The sequence below is a fragment of the Hylobates moloch genome, unplaced genomic scaffold, assembly GCF_009828535.3.
Source record: "Hylobates moloch isolate HMO894 unplaced genomic scaffold, HMol_V3 SCAFFOLD_1, whole genome shotgun sequence".
NCBI classification, from domain to species: Eukaryota; Metazoa; Chordata; class Mammalia; order Primates; family Hylobatidae; genus Hylobates; species Hylobates moloch.
The window spans coordinates 78,840,435-78,854,580 of record NW_026652276.1 but is presented as its reverse complement, the minus strand read 5'-3'; positions in this window follow the sequence as shown (position 1 = coordinate 78,854,580).

Genomic DNA, 14,146 nt, shown 5'->3' with positions numbered 1-14,146 from the left:
TTTCTAAATTGTTCGAAATTATATATGCTCTGGGAATAAAAGAGACTTACATAATAGAATATACATTATGGGACCTCCATAATAATAAGATACACAGGAGAGTTCATCATTGCACTATTTCTCCCCCTTTTTTTTTAAGTATAGGTAAAAGCTGCTTTTCTCCAATTACTTTAAGCAAAGGAAAATAAAACTTGACTTTCTTTTTCACAAAGATTCATGGCATTGTTTGCGATGTTCATAGTTTTTGTTGTTTTAATAAAACGGTCTTTAATGATGTGGTATGATTAAAAAGCATTTTAACAGTCATCATATTCTGTATGCATTTGTCTTCAAAACTTTTAATCAAAAGAAATGTTTCTGGCTGTAGCTGACATCCATCTCTATAATATATTTTGAAACTTCTTGAAATAACATGAGAATTAAATATTGAGTGTTTAAAGGAAGTTGATTGGCTAGTCAGGGAAACAGTTATTTCAGAAAATAATAAATTTGACTAATTTTTCCCACTCTATTAGCAATATCATTTCTCTTTCTAGTTTACTTTTTAAATGCACAGACATTAAAATATAATGCATTACATTTTGACTAATATGTGAATTTCTAATACACAGTATACTTGGACTTGTGCTTTTTAAGAAAATCAGAAGAAAAATCAACATAACTATTTCTTCTTCAGAAGTGTGTGTGTGTGTAGGCCTTCCTTTCAAGATAATTCAGAGGGGAATTCTACTTTTTTCTGCTTTTTCTTCTCAAAATAATGTAAGCAACAACAACAAAAGTGAAGGTTAAGGGAATAAGTAAAGTGATATTGAATGTGATTTTTCAAGTGACCATAGACTTGTCTGCACCGGACTAAGGAAAATATGAGCTAGGCTGGACACAGAGATGTGCTTTACCTAAGTGATGGGAGAGGAAAGGAAAGGAAAAAAAATCAGTGAAGGCAGAAGGTAGACAGTGGGTAGAAAAGATGAGGGAGATGTAGGTCACAAGATGCTTTAAGGAAAGAAGTTTGGAGGGCTATGATGTATAGTTTTTCATAAAATGCTAAACACAATTCAATTTAATTTTTCAAATATTGTTTTTTAGTTTTGAACTTAAATGTTAAATATTTTAATAAAACATTAAACTAATAACATATTCTTCCAAACTCCTGGCTTTCAAAACACATTCTAGAACTTAGTAGCTGTTTATGAAACTAGATTTTTCTTTCATATTACTCACAAAAATCTGAGATAGTTCTTACAATAATGCAAATTAGTGACAAGATAATTTTTTAATGCTTCCATAAAATTGCAGTTTAAGGGTCATCATTTCCAGTTCAATAAAGATTACTAAGAAGTCCTTATGTACCACCCTTTCCCCTAAAAAAAAGAAAAAAAAGAAAGAAAAAAAACCCACAAAAGCTAGTGAAGATCTTGACCTCATTGAGTAAAATTACTCAATTTGCTCAGAATGACACTCAAATGCAGGTACTGTCAAATGATATTAGTGTGGTTCATACATCTCCTCAGTGATCTAGCTCTACAGTAGAGATAAACTGGAAAATCCTGTGATGGGTTCACTTAAGATGTTTTGCTTTCTTCTATTAACCTGAGTATTATATTTTTAAATTCACATATATTTATAGCGTGTGTATATTTGCTGGAACTTTTGCCTGATTTTGCATGGTTCTCAATTTCATTTAGAAAGTATTCAATGCTTAATATAATTAAAAGTACTACACTACAAATTGCAGAGGATTTGAAGAAAAGTGACATTAATATTTTATGGATGAAGCCAGATAAACATAGCCCAAAGTGAATGTTAGAAAGTGCAGTTATAAAGGAGTTCTGTCTAGAGGAAATTGTGAGTTCTTTTGTGAAGGACAGGGCAGTTTTTCTAGACTTTGTCACAGCAATCTATTCTTTTTTTTTTTTTTAACTTAAATTTGTATTTGTTGCAGAGAACCGATATCACTCTGTTGCCCAAGGTGGTTTCAAACTTCTAGACTGCAGTGATCCTCCTAATTTGGCCTCCCAAAGTGCTGGGATTGCAGAAGTGAGCCACCGTGCTTGGCCTTCTCATAGCAATTGTTATGCACCAGTAAAACAGACCACTTATAGTTTGCATAAGCTGTGCTGTTTTTCCTCTCTATGCCTTGCTTGACAGTGTGCCCCCTGCCTGAGTTGACTTTTCCTCTCCTCTTCTGTGGGCGAACTCCCTTAAGACGCTCAGCACTTAGCTCCTCCAACCCACACCCCAACCTTCCTAGAGGCGCTTAAGTATCTTTCCCCTGTTCAGACTCTATTTCTCTTCCTCTCCTTGTACGCTCACATCATTTTAAAGGTGTTCATGTGTTTCCCTCCTGCATTAGATTTTGAGCTTCTTGAGGGCAGGCAATTGTTTTAACTTCCATCTTTGTTTTTCCTCCATGCCTAAATTAATTGGGATAATTCAAAATACATGCTTACCGGGGAAATTAATGAGTAGACAAGTAGAGGAAATAGACATGAGCAAAGACAAATTGAAAGGAAACTGTAGAAGTATTTGCCCAAAATAGCATATAATCTAGTTTGGTTGACCCTTTGCTTTACACAGGCACAGAATGGGAAATAAGGATGGAAATGAGAATTGGGTATGTATTGCAGAGGAACTTCACTGATTCCCAGCCTGAGAGGTTTACATTTCAGTAGGCAGTTAACAGAAAGTGCTGGAAGGTTTGTAATGAAGAGATTTATGTGGGCTGAACCCTGCTTTAAGAAGATAGAGCTAAAAGAACTGAAAATGGGGAGACCAGGTGGGAAGTAATTGCAATGGTCTAGCATTTTCTGGTCCCCCAAACTGTGAGTCCTTCTTGTAGGTTTGGTGATATGCTTCCTTGCCTTTTTTATAGATGGTCTGTTTGTATTGATTGCTCAATTCTGCACGTTCATTTTGTAATATTACAAAATGTCAGTGTGTTTAAAGGCATTCATTTAATGTCAAAGATATAAAAAGGGACAATACATTGGAATTGAATTTTTTCCCTCTACCTGAACATGGTCTTTCTACTCACTCTGCCTCTCTCTCCCCACTACCACCCCCACTTTACAATTAGTTCCACTCAGACCATGCTTTCAAGCTTAGAAGATATTTCATTTTCAAGAGAAGTAATGCCTGAAGATAAGGAAAGTTCCTCCCTGGAGTATGTTTGAACAAGCAAAATAAGCAAAGTGAATTTAGTTTTTATAAACCGAATAAAAATATAGATGCACATTTCCTTCATTTAAAGTATATTAAAGTTTCCTAAACAGGGCTTTTAATTCATTTAAAACGGCATTAGGTTAGGTGGGCTGTTGGTGCTTTGAATTAATGTGCAAGCTGTTAATCTCCGTAGACCTGGATTTAAAATTAGACAAAGCAATAATTAGTTTGGCACCATCATTTCACTACCCAGAGGGTAATAATGTAGGTCATAAAATACTACAGCCTGGCACAAGTTTTTTTTTTTTTTTTTTTCCTTCTTTCTTTCTTTCTTTCTTTCTTTCTTTCTTTCTTTCTTTCTTCTTTCTTTCTTTCTTCTTTTTTAGCAAGGATCTAGTAATAGGTAGTGTGAAAAAAACCATATATATGTGTGTGTTTGTGTGTGTGTGTGTGTATACATATATAAAGTGATTGCCACTGGGAAGTACAATGGCTTAGCTTTTCATATATGTTCCACTATTCCTAAAGAGACCTAAATTCATAAATTCTTATCAGGTTTTCCCTATTTAAGGTGAGTCTTTTCCTTTCTAAGGGATACAAAGAAATCTTCACGGTTTCTCCTCTCAGTAGCTGTTTTCTTCTCCTGTAATATTTTCTCATACAACATTTATACATTGAGTCACAGAATTAAGATTATAATTTGTACCATGCTCTTTTTTTTTTGCTATAGTTATTCTCCCTACCAGTTTGCCATTTTGTTAAATTATAAGCATGGTGTACTGTAAATATTTTTTAACATGTAAAAGTGTTGCATTCAAGTAAGTGCTTACCATACGTATTTTGATTTGTTTTCATGGCAAATGACTACTGGCAATATCAATAATTCAAGAATAGAAACAATGAAAATACAGAGGAATTGCATTTGGATACTTCTTCCTGTCAATCATCCTTGCCAGATTCCTATTTGAACATTCTGAAAATGAGGAAGACATCAGGTCTAGCCTTAAGTGTGAGTAATAGTTTTCTATTTCCTTACACTGCTCACCCCAACTGAGCTTTTAAAGCACAGGTATCTGGGCTGTCTCTATATAGCTTAATATTTCAAGTATGGAAATAATATTTTAATATTAAATTGAAAATGTATTTCATACAATATGCATGTACAGACTTTCCATTTTACATAAAGCAAGATGCAAGCACCTGTTTGTATCTATAGAGAGTGTTCAATGTATTAGATGAGTACATTCACAAATCATTTAAGTTGAGCTTTTCAAGTGATGTGAGCCACTGATACAAACTTGCTAATGATAATTATAGAACTGATGCTGATTTAGTCATTTCAAAAAAGCCACGGAGGCATAATTAGTGTCTGAATGGCCTCAATATTGCATTATTAGGAGGCTAGGGTGAAACTTGAAATGAGAACATCAAGGCTGATAACAGAAAAGAAAACATGAAATACATACATAATTCATTCCGAGATATTATAAAGGTTTATAACTAGAAACAATAATTTGCAGAAAGCATCTCATGTACTGGAGCCAACTGCAATCATTTGGTCAACCTGTTAAAGATCAAATAGTATATTCTTAGCTATTCTCAGTGGTGTCTTTGTAATAAAGTAGCAGCAAACAGACACTATTTGCTTCTGGTCACTTTTAAGGAATGTTCAGTTTATCAGTAGGGACTTTAATCTCAACCTTAATAGAGTACAAAAGCAGCCTTGTCCCTGTGCTTCTCTCCTTAAGGCCACAAGCCATGTGGGTTTTTTTATTATTATTTAAAAGAAGAAAAATAAAATTATCCTTTTGAGAACACTAAATACTGTGTTTTTTTCCAAGAAAGTAATATCCATTCACTTTTTCTTTTTTGATGCTTTTCTTCTCTCCTTCTTGCTGATACATAGCTGCTCCACCATAGTTCACAGCCATCACAGGAGTGAAGACATCCACAATATCTATGAAGGATCCCCTGCCTTGGACCCCTGCCAGGTCTACCATTATCAAGTGACCTGATGTTGGTTGACTTGAGCCTTATAACTGAAAAGTTCTCCTTTTTTATACTCTTTCCTATTAGTTGGCAACAGATAGGAATAATGACTCTCAACCTAAATTAAACATACAAATAGATTGCAGTGTTAGGCGTCCATCCCCATTAGCACAGATTTACAGGTAATCAGAAAAAGGCATATTTAAGTACAATCTGTCTGCTATCTAACATGCCCTGCTGAACAGAAAAGCAAATACTATATGTAGTCAGTTATAAGTAGGAGCTAAACATGGGGAACTCATGGACATAAATATGGCAATAATAGACGCAGGGGACTACGAGAGGAGGCGGAAATGTAAGGGACTATGCTCACTACCTGAATGACAGCATCATTTGTATCCCAAACCTCAGCATCACGAAATAAAACCATGTAACAAACCTGCACATGTAGCTCCTGAATCTAAAATGAAAGTTGAAATTATGAAATAAATAAATAAAAATAAGCGCCCTGCTTTGAGTGTGTTTATTATTATCGTTTCCAAAAGTGACAAGGTCTGGGCTGTATCACCTCTGAGAAATCTGGCTGCAGTTTCTAAATATCACCTTTTTTTTTTCCATGTGGAGTCATATGCACAGGTGTCATACTCACAACAATCAGATTTCCAACTTTCTGGGTAAAGACAGGTGAAGAGAGCCTCAGGTGTTGAGAAAGGCAGTTATACAGGTACAGAAAAATAAATCCCTAGATGCACATAGAATTACCAAGTGGATCAACTGTGTTTTAGGAGTCCACACTATAGCCTAATCTCCCAAGTATCACAGCCAATTAATTTTTAAAAACCAAGTTAATGTATTTACTACCGTTTCTCCACCTCCCCAAAACAACTGGTAAACACCAAATGTTAATTACGTCCTTCGTAAACCAAGAGGCAGTGACTTGCAGTCCCATAGTGAGACTGGTGGAAACACCAGAAGTTTGGATTTGTTCTGTTTCATTTTGTACTTTCTTGTCAGAAGATATGACAAGAAGTAACAAAATTATTTTTCATTTCCATACTTATAAATGCAGTAGCCAAGTTCATGACTTTCATTAAGGATGTTTTTGGTTGCAAGTAAGAGAAGGAGAAACTAACAGTAGCTCAATAACTAAGGGGTTTATTATCTCTCAATAAAAATATATGGGTAGGGAAGTTCCTGGGTTTCTTTTCTACTATCTTGAATATTTTGGTGATTCTTGCTCCACATTATGTGTGCAACAGTTTCAAACATCACATGAGAGAAGACTACATCCAATGGAAGAAGAGGAGTGTTGTCTTGCTCCGTGTCTCCTTTTTTGTAAGGGAAACCATTATTCAGAAGCCATCAGGGGATTTATTCTCACCCTTGTTGGGTCACATTTTTAAACTGTGATGGCAAGGGGAGTGAGACCACCAAGACTGGCCTGATGAATACTGGGAAAGGGATCACCTACTAATAAGCACACAAATATATTTGAAGAAAGAAGGGGCAGAGGTGGTGGAAGTGGTAGTGGTGGAGTTTGTAGAATGGCTGTGTAGAATCATTATTATGCATAATGCCAGGAATTCCATTTTTACCATGGTTGTTGTGAATGGTACCCTCTGGAATTGTTGCACCACATAATTAAAATGATTGTATCATTCAACTTGTATCTGAGTAACAAATAGAGCCTATCAGAATACTCGTAATACTTTTTAGCACACTGTCTAGCTCTGAGTTTTTATAATAATCTAATTTATATCTTAATTTTGAGAACCTACTTTACATGTTTCAGTGGCTCATAGCATAGCTATGAGCCCATCATTTCAGAAGCAATCAGGACCTCGGGATGTGGAAACCATTACTCTCAAAATTGATTAAAATGTTTAAATGCTTCCAATTTAAGCAAATCATAGAGACTCTGGCCACATATAATAGTAAAACAAGTATTTCAACATAAACTTTCAAAAAATTAAAATAATAAAGCATTTGAACTGGCATATATGGTAGACACAATAAATATTGTTGAATGTCTCAATGAATGAGTGGAGTTAAGTCTACCTGAAGAAGAAACAGCTAAAGAGGAAAAAGCAAGGTATTTCCTGATACTCCAGCTAGCCATTTTTAGCTCCTTGGAGATAAGAAATAATATTTTAAAATGCAGCAGAAAGGATATGGTATAGGCAATGTTGCACCAGAAAAGAAGTGAAATATTGGGCCATGTTACCAAGTTCAGTTATTGAATCTGGAAATTTTAAAGAAAGACTTAACTTCACCTGTGATGATACTGAACTTAAACTTATAAAATGTCACATCACTGTATTGACAAGACAGTGATAAAAAATTATGGCAGCTTTCACTTCAAATCATTTTTACAGGGCCATTGCCAATGTTTACCTTCTAGAAGGAAAGGATGAAGAGGAGGAGGTACAGGAGGAGAGTCATATAAATCATGAATAATTTAAAATATGTATAGAAACATGGCTCCAACTTTAAGAAACATCTACCTATAAATATTGTTTTAAAAATAGAAATCATTCTTTTAATTACTATAATTACACTGCTTAAAGCTACACAGTTGCACAGCATGCTCATGTCAGCCCTTGCTTAATGAAGGCTATTTGTACTTCTTCTGCCAGAGCAGTAATAACTTTCTTTCCTTATTCTCCCTTCCATCTATCACAGAAGCATCCTTGATGTTTGCCGTAGTTAAACATGCATTATATCTACTCTTGTCATTATAATATTCCATAAGATTGTTGTTGGTTATGTGTCACAATGAATAGAGTATCTGAGGACAACAAAATATAGACACAAACTTTAGCTCTCCAGCAGCTGTTAGTAGTCAAAACAGAAACCTAGACAGTTCAAGGTAATCTCAGTTTTTTTTTTTTTCAGTTGTTCTCAGTCTCCTTTGGAGACACATTCGGTTAATTTTGGAATCTCCTCTTACCCTTCTCTTCTTTTGATGAGTACTCTAGATCCTGTTTTTGACAAGAAGGCTTGTGGTTCACAGCCATATTCTGTCTTCACTGAGGTGTAACTCACTTGGCTCAGGCATGGTGCTTGAACTTCTGTCTCAGATACATGTGCAGTAGGTATCCATGGTCCTACCATGCGGATCTTCAGCTTGTATGATCCAAACTGCATCCAGTCAGGGTGTCCCGTGGATACGAATGCATGTTTATCCTAGTCCATTGAAATTCTTTCAACCTTTCTACATCCCTCTTAGGAGCTTCATAATCTTTTGGATATTTTTCCACACCATGCTCGGTGTCTGACCTCGGAGAATCTGTCATCAAATCTAATCCTGAAGGCATCTTACTAACTCATTGTTTCTATTCCCAAGTGGCATTATAATTAACACAGGCTTCTTTAAAAAGAAAGGATGGGGAAGAGGGCAACCCATACTTATGGCTAAGCCCTATTCTTCCCCTCTCCTCTGTGTCCAAGTCTCTCCTTCCACCACTGTCTCCTATTTGTTTTCATAACTCCAATCTGAATGAGATTTTTTTCCTTTTCTTTAAAAAAACCATAAACTTAAGGGGTACAGTTGCATTTATGTTACACAGATATATTACATAGTTGTAAAGTCTGGGCTTTAGGTGTAACAATCACTCAAATAGTGCACATTGTACCCATTAAGTCATTTTTTCAGCCCTCACCTGCCTCCCAACCCTCCCAGCCTTCTGAGTCTCCAATATCTATTATTCCACAGACTACATCCATCTGTACACATTATTTAACTCCTATTGATATGTGAGAACATGTGGTATGTGACTGTTTCTGAGTTGTTTCACTTTACTCTGTATTTCAAACATCATCTTTTACTTTATCCTTTATTCTTTCCAACAGCGTTATTTTTGGTATAAACCGTGCTCTACATCCTTAGGGCTTTTAATTTTTCATTTTCAAACAATTTTCTCTCTATATCCTTTGTACTTCTTTTCTTGTTTTTCAAAGTTATTTGTCTTTATGAATGGAACTCAAAGTTGAGATTTTGACTCTTTTTCCTTAGCCATTTAAATCCTCCCCTGGAAGATGATTCCATATGGACTGACATGGTCACAGTATCAGATGCACAGAAAAATGTGGGGAATGTCCAGGAAAAGAAATATCAGTTAATATCTCAAAATATGATTGTTAACCTACCATAATAGCCCATGGGATTGAAAAAAATCTTTAGAGAGAAACATATCAAATCCTCTCAGAAAAAGAACCAAGTACTAATTGCTCCCACACATTTTGCCTGCATAATATTTAGAACCAATTGTTGAAAGATAGTTCAGTTGAAGAGCAGTATTGAACATAACAACAAACATCTCCATTATGATTTTTCCATTTTCTGCTGATTATTTAGGTGTTTGTATTTGCAACATCCTAAGAGTAATCTTTATGGATGAGCAAACTAAAATTTGTTGTGAGTCATCCATTGAGTGGGCTTTTTACCTAATTTATTTCACACAATTTTGAGGAAAAACTTATCATCTCAATTTTCAGGTAAGGAAACTGAGTCTCAAAGAGGATAGATAGCTTGCAGTAAGGACAGAAATCTAGTAAGTTGTAGAGGTAGGAATTCTACCCAGTTCTATCTTGCTGCAAAGTCCTTGCACTTCTTATTATACAGTGCACCTGCCCCTCTCACTTCTAGTGGTCCTTTTGCTTTGCTGAGCTTCACTCTAGTATGTTCATACCTAGAATTAGTGTGATGCTGGCTAGGAAATTGCTCAATACTTTTCGGACCTGTCCAGGCAAAATTTCCCAACCTAATCAGATTTGAAGTTACTCACTCATCCTGTAAAGCCAAGCTGAAACATGGTGCAATAGAGTTCCTGTTTATTGTTCAGTTTAACTAGTAGATCTTGACTACATTTTTTAAAAAATGTCAACCTCTTATTACGTTTATGAGGGTGAGGGAACACAAAGAACAAAGGTCTATTATTTAATCTTTTATTCTTGGTTTGGGCTATGATTCAAAATATGTAATTTTTTTTAATTTTTATTTTTTGTTAATTTTTGTTTGTTTGTTTGTTTTTTGAGATAGGACCTCACTCTGTCACACAGGCTGGAGTGCAGTGGTGTTATCTTGGCTCACTGCAAGCTTGACCCAAGCTCAAGTGATCCACTCACCTCAGCCTCCCAAGTAGCTGGGACTACAGGCATGCACCCCTAGGCCTGGCTAATTTTTGTATTTTATTTTGGTAGAGACTGGGTTTTGCCATGTTGCCCTGGCTGGTCTCAAACTCCTGGGCTCAAGTGATCCACCAGCCTCAGCCACTCAAATTTTAAATATTAGGTTTTCACTTTTGTTTCTTTGCTTAAACTAAAAATGATAACCTTGAGGGGGACTTAGACTTCTTTCATAGATGGTTTTTCTGTTCCTTCTTCTACTTTCTTTTCCCTTTTCTCCATAAAACTGACATTCTCTTAAATCGTAGTCATCCTGTTCAAAAAATAACAATATGCAATGTGGAATTAATTCAGGGTGAGGTTAAAATTGAAGCAGAATTACATATGTATATATAATATATTATAATATACATATACATATTCAAAGAGTGTTTCTAAGATATTTGGTAACTTTAATATGCTTTATAAAAATGGAAACTACTCTTTCTCCATCAAAATGAAGTGGAACTATAGAACTTAATCCTTGCAGATAAATAATAACATTGAAAGGGATGTTTAAATTTTTTAAGGCAACATCTCCCAAAGTGTGGTCTCAACCCTATATTTTAGATTCATCTGGAGAGGTTACAGGATCCTATTCCAGACCAAATGAATCAGAATCTTTGAGGAGAATACCAAAATCTACTTTTAATATGACCTGTGATGATTCTTTATCAGACTTAAGTTTGACTGCTTCTCCCCTGTGGCATACATAGGTCTAGACCACCTCACCCTCAAGTGAGAATCAAACTTATCAAATTCCAAGTAGCTTGAATCCATTTATACTTGGGATATCTTTCTTTCTTCCTTCCTTCCTTCCTTCCTTCCTTCCTTCCTTCCTTCCTTCCTTCCTTCCTTCCTTCCTTTATGGATATATGAATGGATACCTATATAGAGATGTGTGAGAGAGAGAGAGAAAGAGAAAGAAAAGGAAAAGAAAAGTAAGAAAGAGGTGAGAGAATCCATTATCTGAAAGCAAGTAAAACAATCATAATCTCTCCTTCCTGAAACTTGATGTTCTCTTGCCCTAAGTTGAATACAGATGCATCCTCCATAGTCTTACACCCAGCAACACTTTTAGTCATAGCTAAGCCTGTCTTTCTTTTTGGAGACCTTTGTTGTCTTGATGGCTCTTCTTTTAATCTCTTACTTTTCTCTCATAATCTTTTTGTCCCTCTTTTAATAAATAGCTACAGGGTATACAGAACTATAACATGCATCTGGCCATCATGAAGAGACCTACCAATTTCAACATTTTATCTTTTATCAGGGCATTTCATAATTGGTTTTGAAACTCTGTTTTCTCATTATTATCTGCTTTGATATCTACACCCTTTAATCTGCCCTCATCCATAGCTAGTCATGGATTCCACGGCTGCTGGAGATGGAGATCACCTATGTGATGATCTTTGGACCTCTCAGAGTATAACCCCTTTTTACTCCAACACACACAGATGCATATATAATTCTGAAAAAGATATCAGTGGTCCTCCAAGTGTCAAGGAAACAGCTTAGAAATTACCTTGTGAAATCTTCACAAATCAGCAAATACAAAGGTATTGTCTTTTTGATGACTTGTGCTCCCCTACATTGCCATAAAACACTGTATATTAGTATATTTTCTAGTTTCTGTCTTACCTCACCCTTCAAACACCTTAAGGACTGAAATGATTTTTTTAAATTACATCATTGCAGTCCAAAACAATTCCTGACCCACAGTAGATACTCGTTAAATCTCTTGAATAAAAGATTAAAATAAAGTAATTAAAGATTAAAATAAAGCAAATTTATATTGCTATAATTACAACTATTATTGCTTGAGGATGAGGACTTTCTTATGAATATTATAGGTGTTCAACACATTTTTGATTAATGAATTGTAAACCGATAAATAAATAATTTTTTCGCAATGTAACTAAATTCAGTTTACCATGAGGACCATCATATTCTATTAGACACATCAACTTTATTAAAAATATATATTTATACACATTCACACCTTTATATATTCTCATAATGCTTTATTATGAAACATCTTACACTTAATTTCCTTCTTTTTAAGCTTAGAAGAAAGAACATATCCTATATATAAGTGGCCGCCTACTAAATACTATTCACTAGGATTTTACTACAATGTGGATTTTGGTTTCTAATGTGTCTGTACACAGAGCTATGTTTATGTAGGTTTTTGATCTTGTTTCTTTTTAGAGACGGAGTCTCGCTATATTGCCCAAGATGTAGTGCAGTGGCTATTCACAGGCATGAACGTCACACTCTATAGGTTTGTACTCCTGGGTTCAAGCAATATTTCTGCCTCTGTCTCTTAATTAACTGGGACTAAAGTTGCATACCACTGCACCTGGTTGTGTAGTTTTTAATAACATATTTGTATATACATACGTGTATATATTTATCCATGAAAAATAAATATATGTACAGCCATATTGTTTTCCAGAATATATGTGTTTTTATAAATAGGTGAAGGAGAGAAAAAACTATGTCTTTTTCAGGAACAAATATTAAGCAAATAGACTTATTTCTTCATTAATAGCCAAATGAAGTTTTATCTAGAATTAGTATGCAATTAGCTATAAGAATTGATGTTGTAGGATCATTATTAACATATTTATATTGTCAATTTTTTTCACCTTTTTCTTTTCCTTGCCTTCTAATTTCTTCTCCTGTTTTTCTTCTTTAACCTTACCTTAGCCTCTCTTCTTACTATTCATACTCTTCAAACAACTCAAATACAGGCATAAAAAGCCTATCATGAAGAAACAATGACTGAATCATGTGTCTCCAGTGAGGTAACATGTAAACAGCTCTAGTCAAAAGATGCTTGCTAGGATTCAGAGGAGAACATGTGTTTACCATATCTTCTTTGGTATATTCTCAGCCAGATGAGTCAGTAGAGGTACCATATCTACATCTACAGAAAATGCAATCCTGTCTCAACAGTTGAACCTTCTTGTTTGTCTGAGCCACATGCTACTGGAGATTTGATTGATCACAAGTAAATAAAGGTATGAAGCTTCCTAACACTGGAAAATGCGTTTGGGAATTTCCACCTAACATTCACTTCCTCTGTGGCAGATGCCTGTCTTTGAGCTTAGGTTAAAATGCCGGGATTTTATTCTAGAGGATCGTACCTTAATTCCTCTTCGTAACCTATAAACAGAAATGAGTCAAGGGTTTGAGCTAGTAACAGCAGTTTCTTCTCTGTATTTGCTACCCTATGTCAACATGTCAACTAATGTGATCTCCCCTAATGGAATAGATGCAAGGTATGATTTGGTATGTTTTGACTTAGACGGATCTGCTCACTGTAAGAAAAGAAAAGCTGCTTGCTTTATTTTGCAGGTTATCACTCTAAGGCTTGGAATGCTTGGTATCTGTGTGCTCCTTAAATTGTCTTATTACCTCGTGAATGGGCACCACGCCATGCTAGCAGATGGTCATATGGAATGCCAGAAACCTGGGCTGTGTATCATTTTTGAGTATTAGTGTCTAGAAATCAATGACATTTTAAATGCAGCTATTGGGCTTGAATCGTACCTGCAGAGAACATTAGTACACTTGGGGGCTTGTCAAATAATAGACAGTACTCAAATATACTGAAGGTGAAGATAATTTGAGAAGGATGAATATAGATCCTGTATCTCTTACTCTCTTGATCTTTCTATCACAGTCAGGATGTAGTATTTTATTACTGGGATTTTTTTTTTCTAAGAAACACATAGGGTTCTGTCTCAGGTAGCAAGACAGAAGAGAAATGGTATAGGTTTTGGTGACCATGCATAAATTACTTAACCTCTCTGAACTTGTTTCA